At 41.0% G+C, this 17,744-nt stretch overlaps 1 long non-coding RNA gene across 1 annotated transcript in view; it reads left to right on the forward strand.

Annotated features, from left to right (window-relative positions):
• Positions 1-551: 551 nt before the first annotated feature.
• The window catches only part of LOC103679660, a 103,269-nt gene continuing 86,076 nt past the window's right edge, over positions 552-17,744 (forward strand). Inside the window, exons 1-2 of the long non-coding RNA XR_572982.2 lie at positions 552-1,142; positions 13,474-13,595. This is a non-coding gene — a long non-coding RNA (uncharacterized LOC103679660). The remainder of the gene's footprint in view (positions 1,143-13,473; positions 13,596-17,744) is intronic.

Here is a 17,744-nt window from a genome sequence, read left to right on the forward strand (position 1 = left end):
TCATTATTATTATTATTATTATTATTATTATTATTATTATTATTATTATGGATAGTTTCTGTGACTATGTAAGTTTACTAATTTTTTCTTCTGTAATGTGCAATCTTCTCTTGATCCCATCCAGCTTATCTTTCATCACTCACAGTTTCATCTCTAGAATTTTGATTCAAATCATTTTTTGTTATCTTTGGAATCTCGTCTACCACATAGTCTAGCTCCCTGAATATGTGGCATACCGTTATAATAACTGTTTTAGTGTTCTTGCCTACTAATTCTATCATCTGTGTCATTTCTGAGTCACTTTGGCTTGACTGACCTTCCTTTTCACTAGGTGTCATATTTATCTGATTTTTGCACATCTGGTAAGTTTTGTTCGTATATTAGACACTGAATTTTACCTTGTCGAGTGCCAGATATTTTTCTATGCCTATAAATATTCTTGAATTTTGTTCTGGAACATGGTTAAGTTACTTTTAAACAGTTTGATCTTATTGGGTCTTGCTTTTAAGGTTTCTTAGGTGGCAATAGGCTGTATTTAGAGTGGAATTAATTTTCCCCACGAGTAAGGCAAAATCCTCTGAATACTCTACAAAATGCCCAGTTATGAAGAGTTCTAGTTTGGCTGAAGGAGCTGGATGAAGGGATGGGGCACTGTTCCTGGCACTGAGTACTAGGCACATTTACTTTTCTTCCCTTAGGTAATTCTTTCCCTATCTTTGGATAGTTCCCTCACATGAATGTGCTGATTTAGTATGCAGCTAAGGAGGCACCATTTGCAGAGCTCCCCAGTTCTCTCTGGGTGTCATTTTTCCTTCTCTGATGTCTGTCCTGTAACTCTAGCTATTCGGTCTCCCTGGACCCACAGCTTAATTTCTCCAGCTCAGGGAGGCTGGTGTGTTCTACTTGGAGCCTCCCTCCTTGTACCATGGCCTAGAAAATTACTGCAGGGAGCAAGCTGCCGCTGTTATAGGACACACTTCTCTTGTTTTCCATCTTTCAGGGGTAATTGTATTTTGTTGCCTGATGACCACTGTCTTGAAAACTAGTTTCACGTATTTTATCTGGATTTTTTTTTTAATTGTTTCAGGCGGGAGAATAAATCCAGTCCCTGTTACTCCATCTCAGCCAGAGTAGAAACCCAGGTAAGGCTGTTACAAGTCACCTATTTTTGTTGTTGTTGGAGTAGTATATTAACATGACATGGATTAGCTAATCATCTTATCTGAGGGCAAACAGGACTGTGAGGGAATAGGACTTGGAAAGAGTAATTCTGGGGAAGAGCCTGAGGCCAAAAGTGAGGGAGTATGTAGCTTAGTTCAGTGCGAGAGCATCAGCAGTTAAGAAAGGGTGAATATTACCAATCTCTACACTGATAGGGCAGCTTGAAGAAGAGCATCTACTTCTAAATCTTTAATCATTTGAAAAGGTGAAATTATTATTATAGTAAAAGAAGTTGTTTGTTTTAAGATGTTCATGTGTCTTTTATTTGCCCACCTCAAATCTAGACAAAGATGAATAGCCTATGTTTTGTTTGTTTTAGTAGTAGCCTCTCTGCACTAAGAGAGAAAGCTTTGCAATTACAATTACAATCAATATAATACTTTCATGGTCTGTATCCATCTGCAAGACGCAGTTGTTATGAAATGAAGTAAATGAAGGCTTTAAAAGAGTAAGTAAGAGGCGCCTGGGTGGCTCAGTCATTACGTATCTGCCTTCAGCTCAGGGTGTGATCCCAGAGTCCTGGGATCGAGCCCCCGCTCGGGCTCCTCCGCTGGGAGCCTGCTTCTTCCTCTCCCACTCCCCCTGCTTGTGTTCCCTCTCTCGCTGTCTGTCTCTCTCTCTGTCGAATAAATAAATAAAATCTTTAAAAATAAATAAATAAAAATAAAAGAGTAAGTAAAAGAAGGTTAGTTTTGCAGCGGTAAAATCTTAATATCTTAATAGAAAAATAATTACTGGTAGAAGTTCTTATGAAGGAAAACTCAATTACAAATGTGCATGAAGTGTTTCTAATGAACTGTTTCTGTTGGGATAAAGGACCCTGCCCCCCAAGCCCCATCCTTACACCTCTATCATTACCATCAAGCAATGGTCTTAGGAAGATTAAATCAATTATAAAAACACATAAAGTAGCTAGATTTTCTTTGCAAACCTGAGTGTTGCACAAAAGGACTTGGGATCCTGTTATATTTACATAAGCAGAAGGCTACCTACTCAGGGACTATAAGATGTGCATTCTCTTGATTCTCCCCTGCCCACATTCCCTCAAAAACAGGGCATCCGACTCACATGTTACGGTTCACAAGTGAGAGCTGGGAACTGGTATCTTCCTTCTGTGACATAATGGACTATTCAATTTACTTTTTTAGTAGAGAAATGGGAGAAGGAAACAGAAACTAGGAGACAGAATTGAGTATAACACAATTTTATCCATGCATCGGTAAGTTAAAAATAAAAGTAAAAAAGTGAAGTTACAAATTTAAGCAGGTGGGATTGGTTTTCTAGCTCATGGTCCCAATCTTGGTGGGTCCAAAGTACTTGGGCCATGCAGGTTGCCTGACTGCAAGTTGGCTGAACTGGTGGGTGTCACTGAATAGCCCCCCACTCCTACTCAGCAATGTGGGTCTCATTTAAGTGTGCAAAACTCCTGATGAAGCTGGATGCCACCTTTAAATCTGGGGATGTAGTAGCCAGGTGTGCTAGTGGGGAAAAAAAAAAAAGCAACAAAAGTAACCTGCTAGGGAGATTTTCCAATGCAGAGGTGGCCAGATCTATACAGCTAGCATCCTCCACTACATAGACAACAGGCTTTTCAGATGGGCCCAGTGAGGGCTACATCTCTATCCACATACAGCCTACAAGGCAGCATTCCATGAAACAGAGGCTGGGTTTGAGCATTATAAAAGTTGTATACTATGGCCTTTCTGGCCTGGCATTGACATTATTCATTCCATCTTCGTAAGAGTATTAAAGTTTCAAGCATGAAGTCCTTATACTTGTTAGGGACCTGAGTTCTAAGCTGCTGGATAGCTGGTGGTATTATAATACCCCACAGACAGTGGCTGTAGTGGTATTAGCTCCTCTCCCAAGGTCTGTATATTTTGACACTGTTTGCAGGGAGTGAAACTCAGGCCTGAAAAGCTGAAGCATGCTAGAGTAAGCAATGAGACTAATGTTTCCTTCTCTATAAGTGCCTCGAATGTACCTTAATGAAAATTCTTGATTCTGATAAGATATTTCTTATATTTGTATTAAATGCTCATACAAGTTCTATGAGAAATGAAGGTTCAGTCTTGGATAGACTTCAAATGTCTAATTATTCTGAAAAATTGCTCAGGATATACATTTTACCAAATGCATTTCATACTCACACGCACACACACACACACACGCATGTGTGTGTGTGTATGTATATATATATATATATATATATTCTGTTTTTGTACGGTGCTAAATACTGGGGATGAGAAGATGAATAAGATACTCTCTGACTTTAAGGTTCTTGTATATGGTAAGGTATGATTGGAGTGTAATTTTTATTTGCTGTATGGATTTAGAAATTACGTTAGCTGCATTGATCAGAGTCATATAAAAGAAAAGTAGAGAGGATGAATTATGAAGTGAGTTTCAGACTGTCTTTGGAGAACCAATACTAACATAGATGTGAGAAAAGGGTTAGAAGTCATCTGTTTTATTAAGAAATTGAATTCTGACTTACTTTTTGCCTTCAGGGGCACAAGTAATTTGCTTTCCAGCAGTGGAAACAAATCCATGTTCTACTCTCCTGATTTTTTTTTCCAGGCAGTTCCAATCATTTTAAAGTCATAACTGATGCATCGGCTGTGCCTTCATATCCCTGATACCGCCAGAGATCACATCTTCCCTACGAGGGAGGCTAGGCCAGTAGTGGTTTTATTTCCAAGTTACAGATTGACATCCAAACAGAGTAAGCCCCTCAGTCCAAGGTCACACGGTGACCAAGTGTCAGAGCTAGGGCTAGTTGGCTTCTGTGAGCAAAGCCCACTAAACATCTTCAACAAGCTGAAGTTTGCTCAGGTAGACAGTTTCCCAGAGTTGCCTTTGCCAATTTTAAGAGAAACAAACAAGTGTTCCTCCTATAAAAACTGGCCACCTTCTTTCCCCACTATGGAAGGCTGAGGATAAGCAGGGTGGGCACCAGAAAGTGGGTATGACATACCCAGGATTCTTGGCTCTTCCTTCAGAATGTGGTTTTGAGAGGGGAAAACATTCCCTGAGCCATAGATACCATAGAAGTATCCCGCTCCCTGTCCCCATCATCTGACAACAGAGAGGTAGGGATCATGTTTTCTACCTACAACTGAGGAAACTGAGTCTCAGGGGGTTAAAATCACCAGCTCATAGCTACACAGCTTGGAATGGCTTGTGTTTATTCAGGCCTTCAAGTGTTCTTTATCCTCTGATACTCTAGGCCGTAGGAGTGTAGAAGGAACAAAAAATAGGGGTACTAGGTTGTAAAAGGAAGTGAGAAGAGCTGGGTAGATGAGCACTGATACAGAATGGCAGGAGGGCGGCAGGAGGTGGAGAGGAGGGGGAGAAGTTGGCTTGTGCATAGTATCATTGGTGTGTGTGACTATTTAACACGCTGGCTTCTTCATGCAGAGCGATTTTCTCTTTATGCTCTTCTTTCACCTTAGAGGGTATATAATTCTGTCTGTGTTCTTTTTGTGGCTATAATTACAGGAAACCTCTTAAAAATACAATTTACTTGAAGAGAAATTATTTTAAATTGTATATTTATAAAACATATTATCTTAGTGTTTAAGTCCTAAAATTAAAATTCCAGTGAAGGCTTTTTATCCACAATTATAGCAAGGCTTTTCACACGGCTGATAATGTTTTGGACCCATATAGTATCTTTTTAATAAGGAGCTCAAATTATTCTAGTGGGTGGCTGCTTGGCACAGGGGTGAGGAGCAGACAGATTGCTTTTGAATCCTGGCTCTAGCGCAGCTGTGTGACATTGGGCAAGGTTCTTAACCTCTTTTAACTCATGTACTTATCTACAAAATGGGGGTAATTTCTGCCACACCAGGATGTCGTGAGGATTCAATGACACATGTAATATGGGGTCTAACGTGGGGCCATGTGTAAAAGAAGAGGTCAGAAACTGTTAGTTTTCTTCCTCTTTCCTCCCCACAGGATGGAGGATTGACTTCTATCTTGTTTGCCTCATGGTACGGAGGGAGAAATAGAGACAGAAGTGAAGGATTCACCGAATTTCCCAGCAGAATCCAGTCCTATTAAATTTCAATTTGCGGTTCTAGCTACTGACTGTTAAACTTGGATTTCTAGTCAGGGAGGAAACCCTGTAGGAGGGAATAATCCTATTTAGGGCTTGTTGAAAGATGCTGATTCTGTGTCAGTTTGACATTTTCTGAGGTTCTGTGGGAAAAATAGTGGCTGGACATCTAGCTATTTCCCTGAGAAGCTGTGTGACCTTGGTCAAGTCATTTGACCACTGTGGGCCTGGATACTTTTATAACAGTTGAACACCATCTCTCTTCTAGGATTTACATTTTTTTCTTCTACTTTCATTATATATGTACTTGCCTGTTTCCACCATTAGACCCTAAGTGTGTGGCAGACAGAGATATATCCTGCTTCCCTGGCATTCCACACTGTGTCTCTTCTAGTGCCTGATACATTGCTAATCAGAAAAGCTGGCGTAGGTTTTGTATGACATGGGGTGATGGTGTCACAACTCATAGCAAAGTAATGAATCTGTTATGATAGCTGAATACACACACACGCATGGACTCACACTCACATACACGAACCCACTCAGGATACAGCCATCAAAGAGCATAGTGTGACCACTATGGTTGACTATGTCCTTTACAAACAAGCTTTAAGGTGAAATCTTCCAAAGTTCTACTTCTGAGAATTATGAAAATAGCCCTTGTCAGATTTGTTTGTTTGCTTGTTCATTGTTTCTCTTTCCTGCTAACACATGAGCGCCATGAGAACAAGAACCTGTTTGTCTTGTTCTTCACTGTATCTAGTGTACGAGAATAGTGCCTAGACGTGGTGAGACTTCAATGTATATTTGTCGAATGAATTATAATGAATAAGGAAAAAACCATCACTTCTTCAGACTGTGTGCCTGCAGGGCAAGAGTACCAGGAAGATGACCAGATCCTAGCCATGGTTACAACCAGATCACTTGTGCAGACAAGTTACTAGATGCCTGCGAGGAGAGGGGCCTGTTGGGACTGTTACGGGTATTGGGGTTCACAACACCTGTAAGTGGCCCCCTTTATGAACCTAGCAGTTGGTAGAAATAGAAACTTGATGTAATAACTCTAAATGAGGATGACACAAGTTACATTTAATAGCTCTAAACCAAGTTTATAGAAGCAGGTAATGAAGTTGTTTTTCTTTTAATTTTGTCTTCAATTTACCTCCCACCCTGATTGAACCTAGACGTTGCCTTCCTCCTGCCCTAAGCTTTTCTAACCTCCGACTGTCCTCACTCATGTCATCTCTCATATCTTTTCATTTACTTTTTACTCATTTGTCCAATTTTTTTTCTCTTTTCGCCCCAGGCCACATTCCTTACTCTTCTATTCATCCTGTGAATAGGAGGGGCCGCACATCTAGGATGCTGCCCTCTTTCTACCCCCAACTACATAAGCTCCGCTGGCCCACACTAAGTCTGCAGGATAAACTCCTTCTCTATTTCTGCTGCCTAAGGCACCTGGGAATTTTGTGTAAGTTTCTCCAGCTCGGCATTTAATTTCATGTTACTGACATAATCAGTTATTTCAATGAATACAAGTTCCAGATGAATGCAAGTCCACAGAGGAACCAAGATTTGTCTAAACTGCTGTCCTGGAAGATTTCACCCACTGTACAAAAGAGTTTGCGGTTCTCCTGACTTTCTCCCATTTTTCTTTTTTCTTCCTTATTTGCAAAGGAGCTCCCACATTCCTTAGAGCTTCTAGAAATGAATCAATTTAACCACATCTGTATTTGTCAAAGGGGTGACTACAGCCATCATGTACTTTGACTGGCTCTGGTGAGAGATGTTTTCAAATAATTCATTCTTACCTCACAGGACAGTCGATTTTGCACCTTTGGGGATTCATGATTTTGAAATCTTGAAGAAGTTCCAATTTAATTAAAACTTTGGGAGAGGAGAAGTAATTATTAAGATATTAAGCAATGGGGCATAAAAATAATATTTGTGCTTTCATGCTTCTATAAAGAAGCCTTACCCATAATTTCTACTCACATTGTTTTGCTTAACATTGTAATATAAACATCTTCCATGCTGTTACATAGAAATTCATAATGATCATTTTTGGGGCCCCTGGGTGGCTCCATAAGTTAAGAGGCTGCTCTTGGCTCAGGTCATGATCCCAGGGTCCTGGGATTGAGTCCTGGCATCAGGTTCCCTGTTCAGTGGGGAGTCTGCTTTTCCTTCTTCCTCGGCCCCTCCACCCTGCTCATGCTCTCTCTCTCAAATAAATACATTAAAAATCTTTAAAAAAAGAAATAAAAAGGGGCGCCTGGGTAGCACAGTCGTTAAGCGTCTGCCTTCGGCTCAGGGCGTGGTCCCGGCATTCTGGGCTCCTCGGCTGGGAGCCTGCTTCTTCCTCTCCCACTCCCCCTGCTTGTGTTCCCTCTCTCGCTGGCTGTCTCTCTGTCACATAAATAAATTAAAATAAATAAACAAATAAATAAATAAATGATAATCATTTTTAATGGCTGCGTAATACTCCATTTGTTGGATATACCATTGTTGATTTAACTATTTATTCCCTCGTTATTGATTGCCTTCAGCCTTTCCTTAATCAGTGTTTTGATTATCTTTATGAATGTGCTCTTCTTCATATTTTGTATTTTTATTTTCTAAATGATAAAAATTAATTAGGAAAAGAACAAGCAATGTTGAAAAGTAAGACAAGAGCAAAAATATCCATTCCAAATTTCACCAGCCTTAAAGAGCAGTAATTAGTATTAGGTGTGAATGTAATTCCAGGTTTCTTTCTATGCTAATATGGAGATTAATGGAGATTCTGTTGTATAAATATTAGATGTCTAATTATCCTCTTAAAATATGTTTCCTTGTAGCTCCCTACCTCTAGATCCAGGAGGCTTCTGTTTCAGGGAAGGAGGGCCTGTGCTTAATGAGTGTCGGCCCTGGCCCTGTGTTGGAATCACCTCATGAACTTAAAAAAAAATAAATAATACAGATTCTGAGGCACCTTTCTCAGAAATTTTTAAAGGTTTCAAGGTAAATCCTTCAGTGTTGAGTTTCAATGCTAATATTTCTTTTAAAACCACCATAGCAAAACAATAGTTTTGAAAGCTAGATGGCATTGAGAAAGGAATTTTATAACACATCAAAATCCAGGCCTAATGGACTTGATTATTTGGGTGGATTATGGGGAGAGAAACAGTAGGTAAGTTAGAATAAAAAGTAAGTGTATTTGTATTCTTTGACGTAACCCTTTGAGACTGGATCTCAACATGTCAGGGTAGCTTTAGAAATATCCAGAGAAGCAGTGAACCTCTGAGGACATAAGGTCTACTGTGCCAGTTTCCTGGGAAAAAGTCAGAGGAAGCTCTCTTTTCCTGTGAGAACTTTAGCCTTCAACTCACTGTTACTTTCCATGAGGCTGGGGAGCAATGGTACAGAGGCAGAAGGCAGAAAAATGGATGAGCCTGGACAGAGCTCCCAGTTCCCCACGTTGTATGCTCGAAGGCAGAGGTAATATTCCCGAATACCCTGGGGAGGGGTTGCAACAGAACCAAGAGAGCTAAGGGTCTTTCAGGGCTAAGAGGCAACAGGACCTCAGATAAATGGTTAGAACCGTGGACTTCATCCAGGGTGTATGCATGAGTGTTAGCTCTTCCCCCGTCCAAAGGCCAGTCTCACACTGGCTTGGTGTCAGTGCAGGGAAAGGCAGAGATCAACTCTTTATAGCATAGAGTCTTCAGAGACACTGGAAATTTGAGAACTTCATTTTCCTTCCCTTACACTGCCACAAGGCCATATAAGCCATACTTGCTATATACCCAGGTACCATCTTGGAGAACAACAAGGAAGAATACAACCTTAAATATTTGAGCATTTAGCTGGATCATTCAAGCTAGGACTAGATAGAGACTAGCACTGTTTTCATTACTGAATCTCACTGAGTAGGCCGGGTTTTGGCAGTGGAACTGTAGGAGACACCTGTTCACTACCCCACGGGCTGGTAAACTCCTTGCACATGAAGAACGTTCATTCTGTTACATAGCAATCATTTTAACCATCAGCAAGATGACTTCTGGGGCTAGCTTCAAAATAGTACATGTAAAGGTCGAAGACTTTTATAAGTGATAATATTGTGACTCTTTGCTTGGGCCCATCTGTAGCTGTTTATTCATAATCTTTTTAATGTTTAAAAATGCCTAAAATATTCACTAGAGATGAGAGAAATAGATGTTTTTGGCATTTGGCTTCTGTAAAAGCCACAGTTTTCCTTAATATCTTTCTCTATGCCTCAATCTGTCACTTTGGGGTCCAGTTTCTAATGCGCTAATGTTCCAAGTGGTCATACTTCTTAACACCAACCACAGAACTGCCAAAGTGTCTTAGCTTTATGTCTAAACGACATTTTGTCATTACAGTTATTACTATTATAACTATTGAGAACGAGGGTTATTGTCTTAGCTACCCTGGGAAATTTCAAAGATTTAAAGAGGTTGGACTTCAGAGAAATTCTTCTCCTTCTTAATCCTTCACTGGTTACAAACATCTGTGGGCCATATAGTTGTTTCTTGACATCGTCTGGTAGATCAATATGATGCTTTCGTGCCCTTTAGATTAGAAACTTCTAGCTTTAAATCCCCTAACCCACACTTTAGGATTAGCGCTAAAGTTTAACACGCAGTCCGTGACCATTCAGTGCTGAGTCACACTTCACAGGTCACATCAGTGATTACTCAGGTGCAATAGGATCTTGGCAACCTTAAAGGGTAAGCCGTGGGACCTCCCCGTTCTTCAGTGGTGTCTGTCTGCCCTCCCTCACCGAATCAGGTATGAAGTGTGTGTCAGTGTAACAGCGGCATGGCAGACAAAAGGCTGGCAGGCAGGCATTCAATTTAAACTTTCGGGGTGAATGGAGGGGAACAGTGCACTGACAGCCAAAGCTGTGATGTTCTTTTCTTGCAAGTTTCTGTTTGGGTGTAAAAGAGTACAGGCCGGCTACGTGCAAATCATCCTGTTCGGTGCAGAGCACAATGTGAACTGTGGCTACTTGTGTGATTATGGCTTTTGGTCTCCTATTGTAAAATGAGCCAAGTACCTTTTGTGATAAAGTTCAGATCAGTTCAATTAGTGAGTCTGTGGATTGTGGATGGGGCAACTTGTCAACACGGTCATCAGAGAAGAGACCGGAAGGCCGAGCATCTAGACCTTGAGATGACAATATTTTCCTCGCCGGAGACCTATAAAATTGGACCCTGGGTTATCATTGCTTTGTTTTACTGCAACACATTTTAGAACATGCTGGGCACATGATTCTTTAGAGTTTTTACAAATTCAACTTTCTGAAAGATATTATTTGATGGGGTCACGAAAGATAGCATTTGTATATACAGATACAGCATGTGCATTTCAAGGCACAGAGACAAGACAGTTGACTTAGCATGGGTTTCGTACATAATGTACTTTGCCACATAGATATGTTTGCTAATATTTTCCGTTTTATTATTTTTATGTGTTGAATGGCACATTGATCTGGATATTGCAAAATTCTCTTTATATTAGTAATCTAGATATGACATATTTTTCAAAGATGGCTGTACAAGTATATATGTGTATAGATATAGATATAGATATAGATATCTCATGCCACATATTATTTTTATAATATGACTAACATTCCTTATGCCAAAAAGGGAAAATGTGTTTCCCTTGAATCTGGGCAGGGAGCTTATGACTTCTCTGACAAATCGTGTATACCAGAAGTGATGCTCTGTGACTGCCAAAGCTAGGTGATAAAAAGAATATAGCATCTGCCTGGCTCTCTCCTGGTGGGATGCTTGCCTTTGGAACCCAGCTGCCATGCTGTGAGGAAGCCCAAACCATCCCATGCAGAGTGATCACATAGGGAGGTCTGCATGGAGTGGAGGCAGCGTCCCCAGCTGACACGGAACAGCAACGGCTACATGTGAATGCATGACCCTTCCAATGAGTCCAGCCACAGCCTCGAAGTCTTCCAACTGAGACCCCAGATAGACATCCGGGAGCAAAGACAAGTCTTTCTTGACCCACCAAAACCATGAAAGAATAAAATCGTTATTATTTTTTTTTAATTTTTATTTTTTAAAGATTTTTATTTATTTATTTGACAGAGAGAGAGAGACAGCCAGCGAGAGAGGGAACACAGGCAGGGGGAGTGGGAGAGGAAGAAGCAGGCTCCCAGCAGAGGAACCTGATGTGGGGCTTGATCCCAGGACTCTGGGATCACGCCCTGGGCCGAAGGCAGACGCTTAACAACTGAGCCACCCAGGCGCCCCCGTTATCATTATTTTAAGCCAGTATGTTTTGGAGTGATCTGTTATACAGTAATTGGAACATGAGGTTTTTTGAGGGTTTGTTTTTGTTTTTGTTTTTGTTTTTGTTTTGTTTTTGTATGCTACCTGGAGAACTGTGGGTTACCCCTGACCTCTGATTTGCATAAATTTCCCTGTTAATATGGGGTGAATATGTCGACAAGTCCTCCGGCCATCTACCCTCCTACATGCCTAAGAGGTAAATTCTTTTTCATGCTTCTACATTCACATGGGCCTTTTCCAAGAAACTTTCCTTAAAATTCCTGGGTTGCTTTGGATACCATTTTTTCTGGGATCCCTTAACAATCTGTCAACAGTGATCACACTGTGCTATAATGACCAGTTTACTTGCCTTTTCTTCCTGTTAGACCCTATGTCCCAGACAGCGAGGGTTCTTTGTCTCCATTTTTGTCTTGATAGCACTTAATACCATTTTTGGCACATGGTAGGTGCTTAATAAATTCTCACTATAGAATTATGCAATTAGGACATAGTTTGTCCAGGCCTTGACTCAAAGAGCAATGGAAAAGAGGTGAAAGAGTTTCCAGACGTGGGATATCATGAAATAATATTTCTAAGTGAAATTCTAGATGGGAGATTTTAAATAATGTCCCGAAGAGACGTTTTCCTTCTCAGAAAATGTGTAAAACTCTAGCTGCCTCCAGAGAACGTAAGAGTCATTGTTATGAGTGGCATCTAGAGGGAAAGTGATCTGTTTAACTCTTGGTGGGCTGTTCCAGAAACACTGGGTATCTTATAAGACAGCATCACTGGGAGCTAGAGACAGCAGATAGGCTAGGGAGATTAGAGTCCCTTCTCTTGCTTTCTTGACTTTGGGGTCAAATGTAGGGGAAGCCTCCAGTCTTCACTTCTTCATCTCAATAGTTCATGAACTCCGTGTCCCTCAGATGTCCCTGGAGATCTTGTTATGAATGCATTTCCCAGGCTTCAGGTGCAGAACTATGAGGCATTAGATCTTGGTTGAGCTTGGAAGGTTCATTTTTAATAAGCTCCCAAGTTGACTTCAGATACTGAAGTAAGAGGACTGTACTTTGAAAAAAAAAATACACACACACCATGGTAAACTGAAGAATAAAATTTTCTTTCAGATACTCATGGAAACTGGGACTCAGAAACTTTGGAAGGTACTGGCACCAATTTTGGAAGCCATATACAGAAACTTGATCCTTGAATTTCTAACTGGGAGTATGTAAAAGATTATCCTAGAAATTACTATAAATAAGTGACATTTCTGGGTTGAGTTTAGGATTTAGTTTAGTGTCTTGGCGATGTGTAGCATATTAAGGTTCGCAGTGAGAACAGAGGTGGATCCTGAGTACATTTCCTCTCTTGAGTGCTAAGTATTGATCTCCCAGCTCTCCTTTTGCATTGCCTCTAGCCCTGTGTAACTATTTCTCTATTATCTCATGACCTCCCACCCCTGCCAGCTGCACCTTCTGTTTCCTCCCAACCTTATGTTCCCTTTATGTATTAAGCCCAACCTGACAATTTCCAAGGCAGATTTATCACCAGAAAGATGTGACTGTGGTTTCCAGGATTTCGACCCCATTCCAGGGGACATAAATAGCTTTCTGAGGTAAAGGACTATGACATTTACCACAGCTGCTTTTATAACATTTGGCTTTTAACCTCAAACATTGAAAGCATAATAAAAAAAACCCCAAAACTCTTCCAAGTCAACTGTAATTAAACGATACTTCAGCTCTGTCTTTAACGTCCATGGAACTGGCCTTCTGCTTTGATGGTCAATGTACTCAGCAAGTGTCACAGTTTCAAATGGCTTGATTCCTAAGTGGCTGCGTTCCCCTCAATATGGTTTCTTGTTTTTATTTAATGTAATGAGAGATTTTTTTTCCCCAGGCTCATCTGAGAAATGTTTTGGAAGCAGCACCTGACCCATCTGTCTGTCCTGGCTCCACTATACTACCTGCCTTGACCAGAGTCTGTCCACCAGCAGGAGATCATATTATTACATCGAAGAGGTCTGGAATCCACTTTCAACCCTTTGCATTTACCTAAGGTTCGCGTATATGAAGGATATAGGGATTTTTTTCCCCTGGGGGGGAAAAAAACCAAATAGAAAGATGAAGAGGAAAACGAGAAATTGAATTTGTTTTTAAATGCAGAACAGTCTGAGGGCATGTGGGTGTATCGAGACAATGCAGAAAGACTGGTTCTTTCCTGGAGCCTGGGAAAAGCTAGTGTGCAGTCACCCGATGGATTGGGGAGAACTGGGGAAGTGATAACAGGCCGGGCAATGAGACCATAGAAGATCGGCCAATAGATAAGAGTTTGTCTTTGCATTTGTATCGAGGTATTTTGGAATGGATACAATATCATAAAAATGCAACTTTATTTTTGTCCCCCACTCTCTTAGTTAAGGGTCTCTAAAAGCAGAGCCTGCATTGTAGGCTCCTGTGCAAGTGATTCATTGAGATGGTCTTGCTAGAAGGGGAGTGAAGGAAGCCAGGTAGGACAGGGGAACAAAACTCAGTAAGGATGTGGTCTTGACTGAAGTTTGCCTGTAGCCTTGTCCGTGGGGATCTGTGGTGCACAGACTGTACCGCGGAATTAAGCCCCCTTTGACATCCCACCTTTGCACTCCCGAATCTGTCATTGGCCACCGTCTATTTGAGGGTGGTGGTGCAGTGATGTAATCTGGGTGAGGTGGCTTCTGTTCAGCCGAAGGCGGTTCTCCAGAGCAGGAGATTGTTGTGAGCCACGACGAGCCGACCGTCACAGCAGAGTGTGTGCAGTGCCCTGCTGAAGGGGATCTGGGTGGGACATGGAGGGCATCCAGTACACTTCTTGTCCATTTAAAATTTGTTTAGCGTGGTACTACTTCCCCCACCAGCAGGATCCAGAGTTTTCCTGGTCACTCCTGGTCAATTGATAATTCCACAGCCTCTTTAAGTTGAAAGACAGCATTTTGATTAAGAAGTTAAAATGTCCAGCCCAACATATACCATAATTCTTCTGACTTTATTCTGAGATAGGTCTTTTCTCGACTCCCTCCCTTCCACCCATGCCAGCCTCCTTTGGTATTGTCAGGCAAGGCTGGGCATGTGCCAGAAAAACGTGGATGGCTTATTGCTCGCTCAGCACCTTCCCTGAGTGAGCTAGTGTTACCGACGGTTAGACCAGAAATCAGTGGCTCAGAAATCAGTGAAAAAGTGGCAGATGTTCTACTCGCCCAGTACTAGTACAAGATGACTGTGTTCTCTGCGCTGAGTGGGTGCGCACTCTCCGTCAGGAACACTTGTCTTTGTTTCTCAGAGGCTCTCTTGTTGCGCCCCTGGGACCCTAAACCTCCCCCAGTGGATGATGCCTTCTGCTCCTCTAGCTTCTGCCATGCACGTGATCCTTTTGCGCAGGAGTCACAGTGCCTCCAAACTGATTTCTTTCCTGTAGAACCCACATCTGGTCCATAGGAAACACTCACTTATATATCCTTTGTCCTTGCAACTTGGACGGGTGGAGAGAAGGGCAAACTAAACAGGACAGCAACCCTTTATCTACCGCCGAAGCATCTGGCCAGCCTGTCTCTCTAGCCCTTTGATTTTGTAGACCAGAGACAGGCACTGATCTATCGTGCTTGTCTAATGCCAGGAGGCTGACATCAAGTCCGACAAGGAGTCGTGTTGAAGCCACTATTTTATTTTTCTCACTAGTTTATCATGACAATTTTCCAATATTCAGTGAAGTTGAAAAGATGTCCAGTGAACACCTAATACTTACCACCTCTGATTACATTTTACTTTGCTCATTTCATTATGTATATATCCACTTACTCTTCTCTTTATCAATCCATCGATTCATCTTACTTTTGATACATTTCAAAATAAACTGCACACACACATCTGTATACTTCTGTGTGATCTCCTCAACATGCATATCATCAACTAGAGTTCAATATATGTTTGTTTTTACATGTAAAATTTACATACAATGAAATGTAAGCATCAAGTAAACTTTTCGTTGAGTTTTGAGAAAGGTATATACTTATGTAATCCAAAGTCCTATCAAGATATAGACATTATCCCAGGAAGTCCTTTATGCCTTTTCATCATTAATCTCCACACCCCTCACCCACCAGAAGCAACCCTTGTTTTGTTTCCCCACCATATCAGATTTAGTGTTCAAAAACCTGTGAGAAATGAAATCACCCCGTTTGCATTCACCTGTGCATGGATTCTCTCACTTGGCGTGTTCCTGAGACCCATTTACGTTGTTGTGTGTATCAGTATTTCCTTTTTATTGATGAGTATTATTATTTTTTATAACTGTGGCAGAGTTTGTTTATTCATTCTTCTATTTATGGGTACCTAGACTGTTTCCAGTTTTTGCCTAATATGAATAAAGTGAGGCCTCTTTCTTGGTTTGAGATGAAGAGGGGAGCTAGTTTGCCTGCTCTCCGCTATTGGAAGGATAAATTGGGCATGAGCACTGCAGTAAGTTCTCTCCAAGGAAATTTCTTTACCAATCCTCTATCTATAACTTCTAATACTCTTCTTGATCCTTTTAAGTTTTCATTGAAGCTCTCTCATTAGATTAATTTATGTTGTCTGCTTTGAACATCGGCATTTTGTTCTGTTTGACAGCATATTTTGGTACCTGATACCCATGGTATCTTGGTACCTGAGTTGAAACTTCCAGTGTAGCAAACTGCAGGGCACTCATTATTCTTTGAGTTTCAGCAGAGAGAAGGAGCTGTTTTGGTGGAGAGGGCCTAATGAGGCTCTATAAGCCGAACAGTTCAGAGAAGTTGAAGGGGAGGAATTTGCTCACCAATGGCTGTGGCTGTCAAGTAGTGCTTCAGGCATGAGTTTCTTACACAGCATCAAACAGTGAAACCAACTGCAAGGCTGCTCTTATTCCTAGTGTCTTGCTGAAGGAGGCTCTTGAATTTCTGGCGTTATGAGAGGGTTGATGAGAATGACCTCCATCAGTCACTACTAGAGAAGATTAACCATGAGCACAATGTAATGGATTTCATGACCAGCTTTGGCCCCGTGACAGACATGGCACCGGTGTCCTTGTGGCACCTTTGTTATTACTAGCTGCCCTGCTGTTATGGAGTTGAAAATCTACAGAGGTTCAAGAGGAGAGAGACATCCCTCAGTGGTGAGCCACCCTGCTATGACCACGCTATGAGGAAGGGTAGGTCTCCAAGTTATTGTCTCATTTTAAGTAAGAACAAGTAATAAATTAATGAGAATCTTGAAGTAAAACTGATTCTGCTTCCTTTTAGCATATAAATTTGCAAAGAATCTCCGTTAACCTTATAAATTTGGTTCATTAATACTAAAATATTAGGATTGTTAGTGAAAGTATATTGGATCTAGAGAAATGCAGGGGAACATTCGTATTTATATATGCAACAAAAAGTAGAGATGAAGAAAGCTGAAAGACAGCTAAGAAAATTATACCTCTTCTGAGAGAGGATGTAGGAAATGGAATGAGAATCCAGGCCTCTTGAGGATGTGAAAGGAGATTTCAGTGTTGTAAATATTCAATACGTGTTTGTTATTGATGAAGAAGAGCATGGTTCTCTTTAAAGCCCAGTTAGTACCAAGGAAATAACTCAGTAATTTCTCCTTATCTTATTCCCAAATTTAATCTTGAGAACAGTTTATCAAAGCTTGACTTTAAGTCCCCCAGTCACTGTGGAATAAGATTTGAAACAATTTATTTTTATAAATATATCATTAAATCAAAATTTACTTAATTTATTGGGAGAGTAATGGCTTTTACCAACTTTTTAAAAAATATTTAATTTATTTATTTGAGAAAGAGAGGGAGAGAGAGAGAGCATAAGCGGGGGGAGGGGGGCAGAGGGAGAAGGAGACGTCCCACGGAGCAGGGAGCCCAACATGCGGCTTGATGCCAGGACCCCAGGATCATGACCTGAGCTGAAGGCAGATGCTTAGCCGACAGAGCCACCCAGATACCCCCCAACTTTGTTTCTTTTAGGGACGGACAATAATAAGGTTCTAAACATTCCCAGAGTAATCTCTTTTATGACCTTGAAAATCCTTGGAGAATTTCCCATCCATTCTTGCTATTGATGGTTGTTTGCCTGGGCTTAAATTAAATATTCAGATCTCAGTCATGTATTTGGGTTACAGGAT

The sequence above is a fragment of the Ursus maritimus genome, unplaced genomic scaffold (genome assembly GCF_017311325.1).
Source record: "Ursus maritimus isolate PB19 unplaced genomic scaffold, ASM1731132v1 scaffold_20, whole genome shotgun sequence".
Lineage (NCBI taxonomy): Eukaryota > Metazoa > Chordata > Mammalia > Carnivora > Ursidae > Ursus > Ursus maritimus.